Here is a 16200-nt window from a genome sequence, read left to right on the forward strand (position 1 = left end):
ATTATGATGTGTTTGCTGCAACTTCGCATTGTTACAACCGAAAAAAAGCCGCCCAATAGCCACGCCATCGCTGTATATGCGTTATTCAAGCGCTTGAACAACGTTACCACGCACGCGCATAGCACTGGCAAGAGTTAAACCGTCGAGTGCGCTCCGGTGAGAGCTTGTAGGATTGTTAATTTGCAGAAAATAAAAAACGGCGTGAAATCAACGTAAACTGGAGAAAGTCCGCTTCGAAGTAACAAACGCGGCCTTTTTCTACGCCGTAATGTTCGAAGTGCGGCCGATGAAACATTTTTCGTTATCCGATCAGAAACAGAAGCTTATTACACTTGCTGCATCTAACTAGATATGCCAGCAGTTCGACAAAATTCCTTGTTGTTTAGAGGAAAACAAAAACAACATAGCTGCACTGAAGTCCCAGCCTCCAGATCTGACCAACTCCAAAGCCAAGTCGAAAGCGGAGGGGACGCGCACTTTCTCTCTTGCACGCACTCTTCCACAGAGCCCCCCTCTCCGTTGGTCTCGTTTCCCAGGGCTTTCCAACTCCCGCATATAAGGCCAGACCCAAGTCCCCGAACGAGGCCATCAAACCCACCTGCTCGCTGCCGCCGAAGACCCGCACAACTTTCCAAGGTAGGAAAGCCGCGCGGCGCATTAATTTCTCCCTGTCCCCCCCCCTCCGCTGGATGCGTATTGCCCGTTATTGGCGACGCCGCTGTGCGCCGCCCGCGCCCTCGGAAAGCCGAGCGAATCCAGCAGGGCGACCGCGGACGCCGAGACCGCACTGCGCCAGCACACCTCCAAGACGAAAATGCCCCATAACGCGTTCCCATCAACCCAGTTCCAGGTCTGTGGACACACGACATCACAGTCCTTCGTACCTTGCATACACGTTGTGTTCACAAACCAGCATAGATCAGTGTGACACGTCGAGAGTCCTTAAAGACTGTTATAAAAAGGGAGGAGCGGTGATTTTCGTCTTCTCGTACTTCCCTTCGTACGTGTACCACGCGAAGAGACGTATGTGAATACCAGTATGCGGGTTCGGAAGTGCACGTGCGGGCTTTGATCGCCCGCGGCCGCCCATCCTTTAATAACACACGCCATGACACAGCGCGAATGAAGAAAAAAAGCATCAATGTTCGGACGCTACCTGCTTCTGAATATACAATTATGTATTCGTTTTAATTTATTTATTTATTTATTTAATTATTTATTTATTTATTTATTTATTTATTTATTTGTCTTAGAAATATTGTTGTCCCGGTGCCGGGACATTGCAGGTGGGTACATAAAAACAAACAAAAAGAATACAAACGCAAACAACACTGCGCACAATTAACGAATAAGTTTGATGTTGCGGCACTTTTGTAATGTTCTCGACCATTTGTGATCACTTTATGGGAAAATAGGGAACAGAAAACGGTGCGTAAAAGTGCCTAATAAAGGAAAGGCTGCGACACGGCAAGGGCGGTAGAAGACAGCCGTCTTCCGACCATATTTCTATCGACGCCAACAGTACGGAAGCCAATTTCTCGCGTACATGTCAAAATGTATAAACGAGCCTATCATGGACATGGTGAAGGATAGAAGCTATTCTGCTGATTTCCCAAGTTCAAAAAAACCGCCGCTCTTTTCGGAAAATTTCTGGTAATAAATTACTCCATCCTACCTTCACTTGCTCTACGCGGCAGCCTGCAACATTTCAACATTGACGATCACTCCCCTATTGATGTCCGATGTAGGACAAATGCCTCTCTCAGAGACTTTCAAGAAACCTTATATTCCATCCTCTTAAAAACTTATTTTCTACGAATTTTGTTGCCTTGTCTTGCCGTGGAGTTTTAGCGGGGAAGCCCCTTCGGGGCCGGAGCTGTCGGCGTCTCCTGTCGTCGTCGTAACATTCGTCTCGCGTAGTCACAGTACTACTAAAACACCGGGAAGCTCGTTTACGCCTCGCGCTAGAACGTAATTCGTGCTAAAAAAAACACCGGGACACTCGTTCACTGGTCGCGCTAGAGAATTTTTTGCTTCAAAGACAAGAGACTTTTGGATCAAAGCTGTATACCTGCACCCCATAACAGTTTCATCTCCGTTGGCAAGAACGCCAAGGCGTCAAGAATACACTTATACACTCCATGCTTCGCCCCTCCCCAGGTTTCCCGTTAGTAGAGATGGCCGAAGATTTTTTACACTGGCTGACGTCTGATCGTGCAAAACTCGGTCGCCATTGGTACTCGGGTGACCCGTTTGGTGCCGATTCTACGTTTATCATTTGCACGTCTTATTCCAGGTAACCAGAGGATCTTTCAGTATGGTTTGGCAGACAGCTAGTACGACTTCAGAAAACTTAACGGGAGATTCATTGGCGTTTTAACGGACGCTGGAGCATTTTTTTTTTAGATTTTCTCTTAATTTGTAATGCTTGCAGAAGATAGCCAACAAGTGCGTGCGGTACATAAAATAGCGTGTCAGAAAGTGCCCCGGTAGAAAATTCCTCGACCCGAATTCTTAAGGAAAAAAATAGCAGCATCTCCACTCCGTGGATGATGGCGATATTGCGGAGTACGGGGACTCGAAATGACATCCAAGTGGCGCCCCGAGTGACATCCGATTTGCGCCCCAATCGTAATTTGATTTGAGCCGTGAGTTGCACCCTGATTATTCCCTAATGAAACTGCAACTTATGGCTCAAATTGAATTGCACTTGATTTTCGCTTGATGGTGGTGTGCGCACGGATAAACGCGGACGGACATTGGGAGGTCCTAAGGTACTCCGCGGGAGTAAGCCGTTTGACTGTCGGGTACTAACTCATGGTTGTAGCCCAATGGGTAAGACGACTGACACTAAGTCTGTCTGTTCTACCAGACCCTGGCTCGAATCTTGCCGGTGCCGCTGCCGCTGCCGGTGCCGCTGCCGGTGTGATTTTTTTGCGATTGTAAATGCTGTGCGCACGGACGCAGACGGACATTGTGCGGTCCTAAGGTACTCCGAACCTAAAATCGATGCCAAAGCAAAGATATGTGTACATTTTGCCGTTTCTTAATTCTCGCTTCAATCTTAAAGGCAGCCCGCTTTTCTGGAGACAACGCCGCTTTACAACTTGGAATATATGGGGTTTCTTTTTAGCGAGCTCACCATTATACTAGTTTTGCATACGCCGTCTAAATCTAGGTCGGCGTGCTTTGCTCAAGATGTATCAAGCAGCCGCTTGTTTTCAATGATTTAATGATCGCGCAATCCCTTTACCCGTCGAGCTTGGCCCAAAGTTTTGCGCAGCGCATCGGCGCGGAGAACACTGCTCGGCCTTGACTGCTCTTCACCCTCCGTCTGCTCCCGGCGCTCACTTATCCGGCAGCATTCCTCGTTTATTTACCGAGCCTAAGCGGCAGCTCGGCCCGCGGCAGCGTGTCGGCAGTCGGAGCCTCAACTGGGTTAGTTGGCGGCCGCTGCTTTCACGCGCACCAGCTAGCCGCGTGCCGTCCTCTTAAATCATCCGTAGCGGCCACGCATCGCCACATTCCCTTTTTTCGCCGGCGGCGCCCAGTGTTTACAAAACTTTCCGTTCGCGCGGCACCGGACGACTCCATTGTTTGGGCTCCGTGAATGCGCAGCCAGCGCCTTCTGTTCCCTGCCGACGCAGCGCCCGTGAAAGCTGGCAGCGAAGAAAAGCGCTTTGTGGCCTCCGTCTTCCGTTTTCTGCAACGCTCGGAGCACGAACGACTGGGTGTATGCTCAGAGCAGAAAGAAGCAAAAGTGTCTGCCGCGGGGGCAGTTTGTGAGCGAGAAGGTAAACGCACGAAGGCTGTGATTTACTGTCCGGGTTCGCGTTACGCTTATTCCTCGTGTGTCTCTTCGGAAAGTTCTCGTTCTGGTTTTCCTGTGGTTTGGGACCACAAAGAAGGCAGTGAGCTTGTCTGTGTGCTTGGTGGATACCATTGCGTTTCTTTGACTTTCACTAAGAAAAGCTACGCAAGGAACCGGAAAGGGTTCGCCAGAAAAAGAAACCGGCCTGGAAGATAAGTGTCCTGCTATTTCACGACCGTCTTCGTACTACCCGTGTTTTCGCGGTTTGTTCTCTTTCTTTGTTTTCTTCTGCGGTGCGGCGATCTGTAGCCAAGGGTTCAGTGCATTAGTGTTCTCCAAGTAGACAAAATCAACTACAGCAAAGCAAGCTTTGTCGCGAATGTTTTGCTGAAACTGCCCCTTACTTATGCTTTATCATCCCTGTCACGCGAAATATTTTATAGCAGTTGGCTGCTAAGGCGACTTTTTTCGACTCGCTGAGCTTGTTTTCCGTGTCATATAGGGAGTTTCACTTGTAAAATTTGGGGGGTTCAACCCGTACCCGACAATCACCTTCGGCTGGTAGGATGGGTCCGCCTGCAGCGACCGCCCACGGATCGGAGTAGGAATACCTGTTAGTGTCATACGTCCAAAAATCACCTACTTGCTGGTGCAAACAAAGTTTGTTCCTGCTTCCCCTGGGAAGCTCTCGTCTGCCGTCAGTACGCCGACTTTTACGGTAGAGAAACGAACAGCCCTACGTTTGCGTGCTAGGATAACACACTGGACTTTCCAAGTTTCAGTAGGTGACCAAGAAGCCACAGTCCTTACCATTACCGAATGACGAATCTAGTAAATACGGATAGAAGCTCTAACAATAGGTGTGATGTGTAGTTTATACAGCTTCGCTGGTCACCCACCAGCCACTGTGGAACGACTGCTAATTTTAGCACGAAAGTGTTTATGCCGGGGTCCGCGAAGATCTAACTGGCATCATATCCGTCACGGAAATGACATCGCCAGAAAAACTTCTATTAACGCGGCTGTGCCGGGATTCGAGCCACGAAAGCAACACAGCTCCGTATCCTGGGCCTGCATATGCACCAGGCTGGTACCGCTACAGCATAGCTGAAAGCAGTGAGGCAAACGGTGGCAAATACCATTCGCCTAATCCCCCGCATTGCACCAAAACCGGGTGGTTCAAGAACTGACGTCACTCGGAGGCTGGCGTGCGCTGTGCCCCAAATGCGATTGGTTTATGAAGCCCAGTTTCAGCGTCTAACTGCATCCCAACATGCTAAACTGGAAGCTATTAATAGAGAAGCCCTGCGAGCCATCACCGGTCTCCCTCGCATCACCCCGATACCGGTCCTCCACGAACAAGCTCAGCTCAACACAATTTACGAGCTCATAAATCAACGCGGAGCTGTGGGACTGTCAAAGTATGCATGTCTGCAGAACGGCCATGCACTGTACGACCACTTCAACCCGGCCACCTTGGCTCCCCCAGGAAAGTCAGGATGAGCTTCCACCCTGGTGTCATACCATTATAACCTCCAACAAGACAAGCCATCTGCAGAGAATGTGGACCAAAGAGGGTAAAGTACAGCTCTCTCCCCTCCCAAATAACCCGGGACCAGACGATCAATGCCTCCTCTCCACCGACACTTCATGCACAGGAACGCATGGAGTCACAGCGTTGACCATCTCCACCCATCCCAGCATCGAAGGCCGTATTCTCTACGCCTCTGCCACATTCACCCCAATCCTGCTGGAAGCAGCCGCTTCCAGTGAAGCCTTGACAACCATCAATCTTTGCACCGACTCTACGCAAGTGATCCAATATCTGAAACAGGTTGCGCAGACCCCCATCACCTGCCAACGTATCCACCAGCTCAACAGCAAAATGAAATCCAAGGTGATTGTGTCATGGGTACCTGGTCACACCAGTATTGTAGGAAATGAACGGGCTGACTTCCTGTCACACAACTGCCCGGTCCCATCATCCCCCGCCCAGCTCCAAAGTGACCCATGGGCCACAAGAATGGCTGCAAAGGAGGATCTTCAACACCGAACGCGTGCTCTCATACCTCCATGTTCGGTTCCCCTCCCCCTCAACCTTACCAGGATGGAGGAGGTTGTACTACGAAGAATCTGACTGGGCGTGGCTCTTACTCTTGCTCGCACGAGTGGGTGGAAAGGAGATTACTGAGGGCATGTGAAAGGTCCAACCTGCTCCGATGAAACGGTTCCGACAGGCCTTCACCACCTAATATGGACATGCCCTGTAACTAAGGACACTCGAAGAAAATGTTTGATGGCAGCAAGCATAAATTTGCGTCAAAACACGCATTACCATCGATGGCTCAATGTTCCTGCCTACCGTTCCTTGCTGGACTATATCAGCAAGGCCAACCTAGTTTCCTGTATATAGATCGAACCCACTTAGTGTTTACTAAGCCATGAGGCTATTAAATAAACGAAAAACAACAACTCTTTCGCCGCAACGGCAGGTACGAAACACGCTTCCGACTGCGCTACGGACACACGAGTGAATAGGACGACAAACACGCCTGATATCCTTTCTTTCAGATGGTGCTGTCATTTAGGAGAGGCGAAGCGAAGTAGTGCATCATGATACTAGTGAGCGCCGACAGTTGGCGCCTCGATACCGGCGCCTACGTGTACGGGGGACGCGCAGCGTAAGTTGCGGAGAAGCCGACTTGCGGATGTCGCGCTCCTAACACGGTCTGCTGCTCCTTTCGCTGCAGCGGACCGTGTGTTCACCAAACGATTCGCTGACAACTCGTTTGGTTTCGTTTGCACGGACGGTTTGCGAGCGCCTGTGGTTTCCGTCGGATTTACACAATGCTCTGGCACGTGCAATCCAGTGTCTAACGTTGATGCGTATAACGGTGCCATACCGACAAAATATAAACAGTGATGCGCGAGTTCATATTGATGCTCAATAAACATTAAACTGCTCCTGTGACGGCACGTTTAACTTTCGTGTTTTACCGGTTCCTATGGAAGAAGGAACAACCACATGTTTTATTGTTGTTTCTAAAGCTACCTTTTATGACTTGTGGCTATTATTTGTCTTTACGTGATTTTCATGTTTCGCACTGTATTTTCTCTCCGTTACGTATAAGCCTTAAATTCCAGAGCCCATATTTAAATGTTCTGAGCAGCGAGAAAGTATTTCCGAGTAGCTGGCCACCAACCGTCCACTTGTCTACCTCAGAGCATTTTCTCACAAACTCGAATTCTGTGCTCGTTTTAATAATCGTAAAGGAATAACAAGCGCATGCCACACGGGTATTTAAACAAGAACTAAGGTTGACCTTATTTCGACTTCTAATGCTTCAAAGCACGAAGTGAGCACGTGGCATAAAACGCGCAGCGTAGTTTGAAGGGCTCGGGAGTATTTTAGGATGCATAGATTTGCAGAACCTGCCGGAAACAGTCTCTACAAAATGATGTTTTTTATTTGTGCGCTCGCAAGAAAAACATCCATTGCGTCCTAAAACGAAACCATGGGCCTAATTTTAATTAGCAGAACATCATATCTGCAAGGCCATCTTAACATGTGCTGGACTGTAGCATGCGTCACGAGACAAGTTTCGTACTTGGCTGAGCGTGCACCTTTAGAAAGATCCCGGCGGTCATTTACAGGCTACATGCTTTTTTGCGTAGCATTTTGACCCCTGGTTCTTTCCCTTTTGTTCACTGCTTTAAGCAGGTGCTGGGACGTTAATAGTTATTATCCTGACTGCTACGTTCTTGTTCAGAGTGGCCGGTATCTGCTCAATGCGAACTACAGACGTCGGAGAGATTACGGCGGTCTACTGCAGAGAAATAGGAGTAAAGATCAAACTGGGGCGCCATTTTTCTGCGTAACCCCTAAATGCGGTGATGCTTCATAGTGCATACCATTCGTTTGAAGGTGTTCGGGAAACGTGTGACTGATGCTATCTTTTGTTGGAATAAAAAAAAATAGAGCGACGGACACGACGGAGGAAGAAAGAGGGGAACACTTATGCTGATTGGGCGCTGTTGTTTTCATTCCCACAAGTATGTACGAATATGCTTTATTTTTAACACTCTTACCCTCAATTTTAGCCATTGTGCCGACGAGACTTCAATGTCAGCCGGTGTTTTGAACCTGTTTTGAAGCATTTCGTGGAGTCATGATCGAACGAAACCCGAAGGGCTACTTTATCAAGAGTTAAAAACAAAGCCACCCAAAAAGTGAATCCTGTACTTATTCAGGTTCGCACCAATGTGATTTTGCTTGCGATTGGGCTACCAACCTGCCTACTTCCGAAGTTTATTAGAATTCTTTAATCATTTTTCTCGGTCGCTTAAAATTCAATGGTTCTAAGACGAGGATCATCAAGAGCATCTCGAAAACTCTTCCCCCCATTTGTTCCTCCTCTTTGCCAAACGTTGCTTTGTATGAAAAAAAAAAAAAAACTGGTGAACCTTGCACTAAGTCTCGCAAGGCTTCAACCATAGCAAAGCTGGAGGATTTCTTTCTGTGCAAGTACTGACGGTCGAACCACCAGGCATTGCATTATGTGTGAAATTGTTTATTTACATCTCCCGCCGTCGCTTTTCACTGTGGTAGTGGCAGACATCGTCATATTCATCTGTATCGTCGTCTTCCTCATGCATGACGCGCGGGCCCGGATCGTTTTTTCCGCCAACGGCAAGCGGCTTCGCGAACTAGGCGTCTGTAGCGCCAGCTGTGTTGTGCTCCTCGTTTGAGGTGCGGACGCACGCAAACTGTTTTCTTGGTATTTTTTGCGAGCGCCATGCACAAGCCTGGACTACGCCGGGCGCTTCTTGTAAAACGCGTGCTCACGGGCGCGATAAAGGGCTGGCGTAACTATACCCACTATTTTGATGACGCCGCACTTCGCAGACATTACGGCCAGCAACAACAGCTTCGCTGTTAGAAGGTCGCATCGCTGCATGACTTGTACGGAGCACATTAATTAAAGTTGGGTTTTCGCACAACACGCAAGCTATGCAGAAAACGTCAGACCGACACAAGACTGCATTGAGATTTGGTGACTTATTGCTGCAAAAGAAAATAGTTCGAGAGTATGACACGCATCAGCATAAACGTCAGACACAAAAGGCGGGCATTTAATTAGTATTAGGGTGACTTTAGCCGAAAGCGCAACTTGTTTTAACATTTGAACACGAATTTTCATTGTTTGTCATCGGTTTCCCCATCTCTTTTGCCAGCCCCGGCACACACATGGTTTAGAAATGCCTGAGAACGAGTGTTTTGAGTAACGAAGACGAAAAAAGACCAGCATTAACGTGCTGCTTTGCTTGTTTTTCCTAACAATGCTCCCTTTTACCAAAATTGTCAGGTGGACGGGACAGCTACGTCATCCTGGCATGTCAGTTCCTTCAGGCACTACAGATACTTCGCCCGCGAAACAAACAAAGAGAAATCTATTACAAGAAGATACAACACAAAGGGTGCAGCTGGTGCTGCCGAAGAGATGGAGTGCGACGCCACTGACAAGGCTGAAAGCGCCGGACAGGGTTCCATCTCGGCGCATTAGGGGCAGCGTCTAGTTTCATTGTCGTCTGTTCGGAGCAAACGGGTCGTGTGCTACAACGCGCGTGTCGCAGCAATGGCCCCTCTCCGAAGCCCGCCGAAATGAAGCGTGGAGCTGCGTTATATAGAAAGCCTGCAGGACCGAGGAAGCTCATAAGCGCACACAACCTGATAGGGGCTGATGGAGCTGCCAGCGGCCGTAAGTGTCCCCCGTCCGGGCACAAAGGAGGGAAAGGCGGCGACCGACCAGCCATTCAGGAGGCCTCCCATGCAGCGACACACCACACAGTGATGGAGGCGAGATGGGTGTGGAGGGGATATCGACGCCCAAGCGTCTCTGCTCTACTGAAAACAGCGACCATCATCTCGCCGCCTCACTCTTACCAAAACAGTTTTCGCTGGCTTGCCCGCCTACTGGGCTCCCAATTTGAAACGAAAAATAGTATGGTCCAATCACAAGTACACGTTTTGCTATTTTTATTCATTTACGTGAGCCTGTGAAGGAGATCCAACAGTGAGGAAAGGTTATTGCTGTAACAAAGATCTCCCAACAGTATTACGGCGATGTTGAATTGATGCTGCTGTTGAATTGAATTGAAATGTTCAATCACAACAAAACCAAGGGAAGGAAGCGAAAAGGTACATATTAGTACCTGGGTAGGCTCCAAAAATTTCTGCAAGGATTAGCAGCAGTACGCACCCGCAGCGCTTCACAAACATTTTGGTGAAAGTGAGTGAATATAGCACGTAAACAAAACGCTAGCAATGCCTTTTGAACGCATATTAGCATCTACACCAGGAACATGAAGACCATAGCTACCGTTATATAACTTAAGCCGGAATAATTGAAATATATAACAATACAACTACGTAAGGGAGGAAATATTAGGTCATGTAAAGAAGTACTATAGATACATGCACAACACTCATGGAGCCGAGATACCAACAGATCATTGAGATTGACATTAAGTGCAAGGAACATCAGAGTCACACTAAAAAATATGCCAATATTTCTAAAATAGAGAAAGCTTGCGCAAAACATTTTTAAAGGCTTTAACAAACGGGAAGTCTAAAATTTCAGCCAGTACCTTATGTTCATTTAAAAAGCTAGGAACAAGATATTTTATCGATTTTTGCCCATAATTAGTTCTAATGAAAAGAAGTGCATAGTTATTTTTCCTTAATAAAAAAATTTATTTTCTCAAAACGTATATGCGTTCGAACTCTGCAATGTCTTCCTACTTTTTAATGAAGATGTATTGAGCACACAGGTGGAATTGATCTCCGCTGAGAATATCATATATCTCGAGAAAAAGGGTCGTGTTGTCATCATTTTGTGGGTTTCCTATTGATATTCTTGCTTTTTTCTGAACAACGAACCGTTGTTGTAGATTAGTACATATTGTCTTCCCCCATACCAGCAGACAATAATTTGGGCTGACGGTCCCGTGAAATAATATATGTTTAACCTAAACTTGTTCGCAATTTAGTTCGTAGTTTCCACAATGCACGAATTACTTTTGACAACCTTACATTTAAGTTACCTACATGCTCATTTCAATACAAACATTCTTCAAAATACACGCCCGGAAATTTCACCGGAACCGTTCGGGGAATAATCTGGTTCTGAAAGGCGAGGGTCATATCTTTGTCCAAAACGGCGTATGTAGCTTTAAAAGTAGATATTCTTTACTGGCATTTTCACGTAACCAGTTAGATAGTTCCATCAGCCAGTTATTTGAAGTAAATTCTAATTCGTCTAAATTGGTTCCAGTAAAAAACACGTTCGTATCATGCGCGTAAATAGAATATCTTGAAGGAGAGGAATATTACATATGTCGCTTATATAAAGTAATAATAGAAGTTGCCCTAAAAAAGAGCCTTCCATCACTGCAATAACTTTTGAGTAGTAAAATTATATCTCCTCTCATTACGTATGCGTCAAGGTTCCTTAACAAAATCCCGTGGTCTTTCGAATCAAAAGCCTTTCTCAAAACAGGAAAATGCCCACTGTAAAAACCTTCCTCTTAACATTATAGACTATTTTATATTTGATTTCATCAGGGCTAACTCGGTGAATTGATTTTTTAGAAAGCCAAACTGATGTGGGGAGATTATTTGTTGGCTGTCCAGATACTGTATCAGTCTCCTGTGAACGAAGCGTTCCAGTATTTTCCATAATGCACTCAAAATTATTATGGAGAAAGAGTCATTAAAACCTTTCCTTTGAACCTCCTTTATCAATTACTGCTTTTTAGCCAATTCTAAGTTAAGCGGGAGAGAGCCCATCATGCAGTTTACAAGAGGACTCGCCATCCAAGAGGATACACATTTAATTATCTATGGTTTAATATATTAGGGAGAAAACCAGCATTACTTTTGTGTGAAACGATAAGAGACTTGGTTTCAGAAGGACCCGTGAGGTTTAGAAAAAGTGTTTCTACTGTCGAGTGTCGTAAATAACCAAATAGATCTGAAACTGATCAATCCTTTAAGGGCGAAGTGCCTTAGGCGATCGGGCTGCCATAGTCTCATGTCATCGTCGATGTAGTCACAGTACTAAAACAACGGGACACTCATTTACGCCGCGCGCTAAAACGCGTCTTGCCTCAAGGAAAGCTGTATACCTCTACCCCCCAACGGTTCCATCTCCATTGACAAAAACGCCAAGCAACCAAACATACACTCATACACTGCATCCTTCGCCCCTACCCAGGTTTCACGTTAGTGGAGATGACCCGGGATATTTTATCAAGTACCCCACTTGTCAAGAAATTCCCGTTAAATATCTAACAAAGTTGAATGCCAGATAAGCTATCACCTTCAATGTGCAGGTCCGAGGGAGGCATAACACGAGAATCTACACTAGTTACTTATTGAGAAACTTTTCAAAACTGCGATTGATCAGCGCTACAAAATTTGCTTTCATAGTATACGTTTGCTGCTTCCCGCAATTCTGTATTGAGCTTACTGGGAAATAACCCGCAGCGGTGTCTTAGTGGCTAAAGCATTGTGCTGCGGAGCACGAGGGCGCGGGTTCTATTCCCGGCCGCGGCAGCCGCTTTTCTGATGGAGGCGGAAAGAAAAAACGCCCGTGTGCACGAGATTTCGCCGCACGTTAAAGATCCCCAGGGGGTAAAAATTAATCCGGAGACCTCCACTCTGGTGCACCTCATCACCTGCGTTGCGTCGGCGCGTTAAACCCTACAATCAATCAATCAATCAATCAATCAATCAATCAATCAATCAATCAATCAATCAATCAATCAATGTTACAGCGAAATACCTTAATTGTTTTGAACTTGAGTCGATCTTTTAATTTTAAACAGTCTTCAAGGAAGTTGTTTCGCTTTATATTTTATTGTTTAAGGTTGTGTTAATCTAGGGTTTTCTGGCCCTCGTGTTTTTCCAAGTATAGAGAGGGAATGCCTTTTAATACAGCTCGTTCATTTTAATGCCATCATCATCATCATCAGCCTATCTTCACCCGCTTGAGGGCAAAGGCATCAGCCATAGATCTCCAATCTGAATGTGACCTCCGTAAAACAAATACTGCATGTATACTAGCTTAGACCAGTCGGTCTCCGGAACTAATCCTTTGAAAGTTTCTATCGCCATATCTTTGAATTTTCTGGTTTAAACCATGTACGATTATTTCTTTTGCAAGAACAATTCCCTAAAACACAGAAGATGGCTAAATGATCACTAAAAGTTACAGCAAGCGCGCCAGACACAAGTCTTCCCGACGTGCAATTAGTGAAAGAAATGTCGAGAAGTGTTTCAGGCGTTCCAGTAATCCTTGTGGCACAGTTTATGACATTTTTATAGCCATGACTGAGCATTACTGACAAGAAATCGCTTAGTTGATAATAAAAAGTACTGAGGTCAACATCCATGTCACCAATAACAACTGCAGACCGAGCCGAATGGGCTACTTGTGAGACTATTCGGTCTATACGTTTCAAGAAACAGTGCACGTTGCTTGATGGAGGCCTATACACAACCAGCACCAGGATATTGTTACAGGCTGGCACAGGTACTTTGTAATCGCTCCATATGGCACAAAATTCTGAAACTAGAGTGCAGGTCAAGCCATACTTTGCGCATGAGACACCACCTTCTTTCTTTCGTGGGCGAAGCAAGCCTGAATGAGAGTAACCATCAAAACGGTAAACTTCACTGTCACTAATGAACCAGGTTTTCGTAAAGCATAATACATAAAATTCCAAAGCTAGTTCTTCGAAAGAAATATACAGCAAGTTGGTCTCTCTTATTACGTAGGCTGGGGGTATTCAGATGAAACATAGGAAGTGAATTGTGCACCCAGCTTTTTTTAGAAAACAAGCCTCTTAAACCTCTCAGTGGCAAACGTCGCTCCATTTCTTGAGGATCTTTAAAAAAATTATAGTTCACGCACACAAGATCAATCCTGAAGCTTATTCAAGTGAACCGCGACGAACTTTCACCAGCAAGTTCATTAACGGTAGCGACGCAATCGTCATCGTACTCATCAGCGTCGCTACAACACTATTAGCCGACACTAGCACCCGTCTGGACCGGCACCTCGTTCTACTCTGCTCGTCCTCCGCATAGCGCACCCGTCTCAACTTAAATAAATGTATTCTCGGCTAACATACCTCGTCGGCCGCCTACAATTGGTGACATGGAAGTGGTCGGCTTCGCCATGACAGCGCATCGCTGCTCCCACAGCCACAACGCGGACGAAGGCACGCGACAAACATCACCCACCCTCCCAGATCTACCCGGGGGTGCATAGGACTCCTAGTCACCTCAGCCAAGTGACACACAATGCCATCTAGGGGAATCCACGTACTTCTCTTTCAATTTAATTGCTCAGAACTCCTTGGTCTCCTAGTGCAGTGGTTCCGCTGTTGCATAGCAAACATTCCAATCCGATTTCAAATCGCATTTGGGCTGTTTTCTTTTCATTTTTAATGTTTTATCATAGTTGTAGATAATATTTTTATTACGCATATAGTATATCTGTGACACCTTTATGCCTTATGAATGGTATTTTGGGTAGTTTCTTCACCTTTAGGTAGGTGTCAGCTACTGTTTGTTGAATTTTTTTGTGTTTCTGCCTCGTTTATGTGACGACTGGGCTACCCTGGCTGATCCCGTTTGCCTCAGTCGGTAACCATGCCGCGTGATTCATCATCATGGAGAGCCATTTTTATGTAAACGACATCTGTTTTCCCGAAATAAAGTATCACGTTACCCTTCAGAAGATACTATATGACCTCATTGTCCAAATCCAGCTGCCGGCCCCTGGCCCCAGTGCGTATGACGACCTAAGAGACTCGGTTCTGAAACACTACGGTATAAGAGGTCAGCAGACGACAATGGAAACAGAACGGGAGGCCGTTACCACCTCCAGTCTTCCTGCGTCGCCGTCCTTGGCTCCTTGTATTGCTTTTGAAAAGTTTCGTACAATGCGACATGGGATTTGAAGTAAAAGTACACGATTGTACGTAGTATCGACGAGATAATATTTCGTGACAAAAAATCACCAAACAAGAAGAACTATCACTTTCCCGATCACACTATTATGCAATCCCCGCGCTGCTGTCTCCGAATAAGCTTATAAGTGGTTAAGCCCGAAGCGGCCCTTCACATTTTGCAGCAACGGCAGCACACATCGTGCAAGGACTCGCTCTCGTCTTCGTTGTTTTTTACAGATAACCCAGAAGCGCCGCTGTGAAAACTGACAACATGGGTAACGCACCGAGACAGTTGCGGTCAGTGATCCGTCACTTCTGTTGCTTGTGTGCGTTTTTCCAAACCTAACGCATGCTACTGTTTTAATGACCTTGGTGGAATAGCAAAGCACGATGACAACCCTTCCGAAATCCGTGTTGGTTCTTAAAGAAGAAATGTTTTGATTTAAAGTTACGGAAAACATGCGAAGCGATTATGTGTTCAAGACACTAGCAGCAGATACATGTAAGAGAAATTGGACGGTAACTTTCGGGAGAATGCTTATTGCCTACTGTTTCTTTTTCTTGGTATTCTGTACCACTTACTTTCTCTGTGTTTTCCTGCCCCTCCCGCGTTCCATTAAACTAATAGATCTAGGCTATTCGTCTTCAAAGTGCAGTACTCCAACGTCTTAGCTCGGGCAACCCTTTACCCACTTATCGCAACAGAACTCCCGCAATGTGACGGGGCCGTGATGAGCCGCCGACACCACCCACAGCTCCCAGAGCTGTACGGTGCCGCAATATCATTTAAAGAAACTGAAAAAACAAGGGGCCCAAGTACAGATCCCTGCGGTACGCTAGACAAGACGCGCATGGTACTTGAGCTGAATACATTTATTATGGCACGTTGGTACCGAATTGATAAGACATTTTCAATCCATGTCATAATTTTGTCACTTAACTGCAATTTGCGAATTTTCGAAAGTAACCGTTTATGAAAAACCCTGTGAAAAGCTTTGGCAAAATCAATAAAAATGGCATCGGTGCATTGAAGGGCGTGAATGGAAGAATGGAGGTCAGATACGAAATCGAAAAGCTGCGTCTGACAGGACTTTTTGTAGTTAAATCCGTGTTTATTTTCGAAGAATAGCTTATTTATGTTTATGTAGGACATCATTCGACTGAAGATTATGTGTTGTAATTGTTTGCAGCATACAGACGTTAAGCAAATATGGTGATAATTACTGGGGTCTGTGGGTTCACCTGATTTAAATATAGGCACTACGTTTGTGATCTCCCAGTCGTCAGGGACGCATCCCGTGTCTAAAGATTGTTGAAATATTAATGACAATTAAAGTTTCGATATTTGTGAAGTCCTTTTGCACAAA

Source organism: Haemaphysalis longicornis, unplaced genomic scaffold (genome assembly GCF_048455015.1).
Source record: "Haemaphysalis longicornis isolate Haplotype H1 unplaced genomic scaffold, Haemaphysalis longicornis Haplotype H1 scaffold_12, whole genome shotgun sequence".
Taxonomy (NCBI): domain Eukaryota; kingdom Metazoa; phylum Arthropoda; class Arachnida; order Ixodida; family Ixodidae; genus Haemaphysalis; species Haemaphysalis longicornis.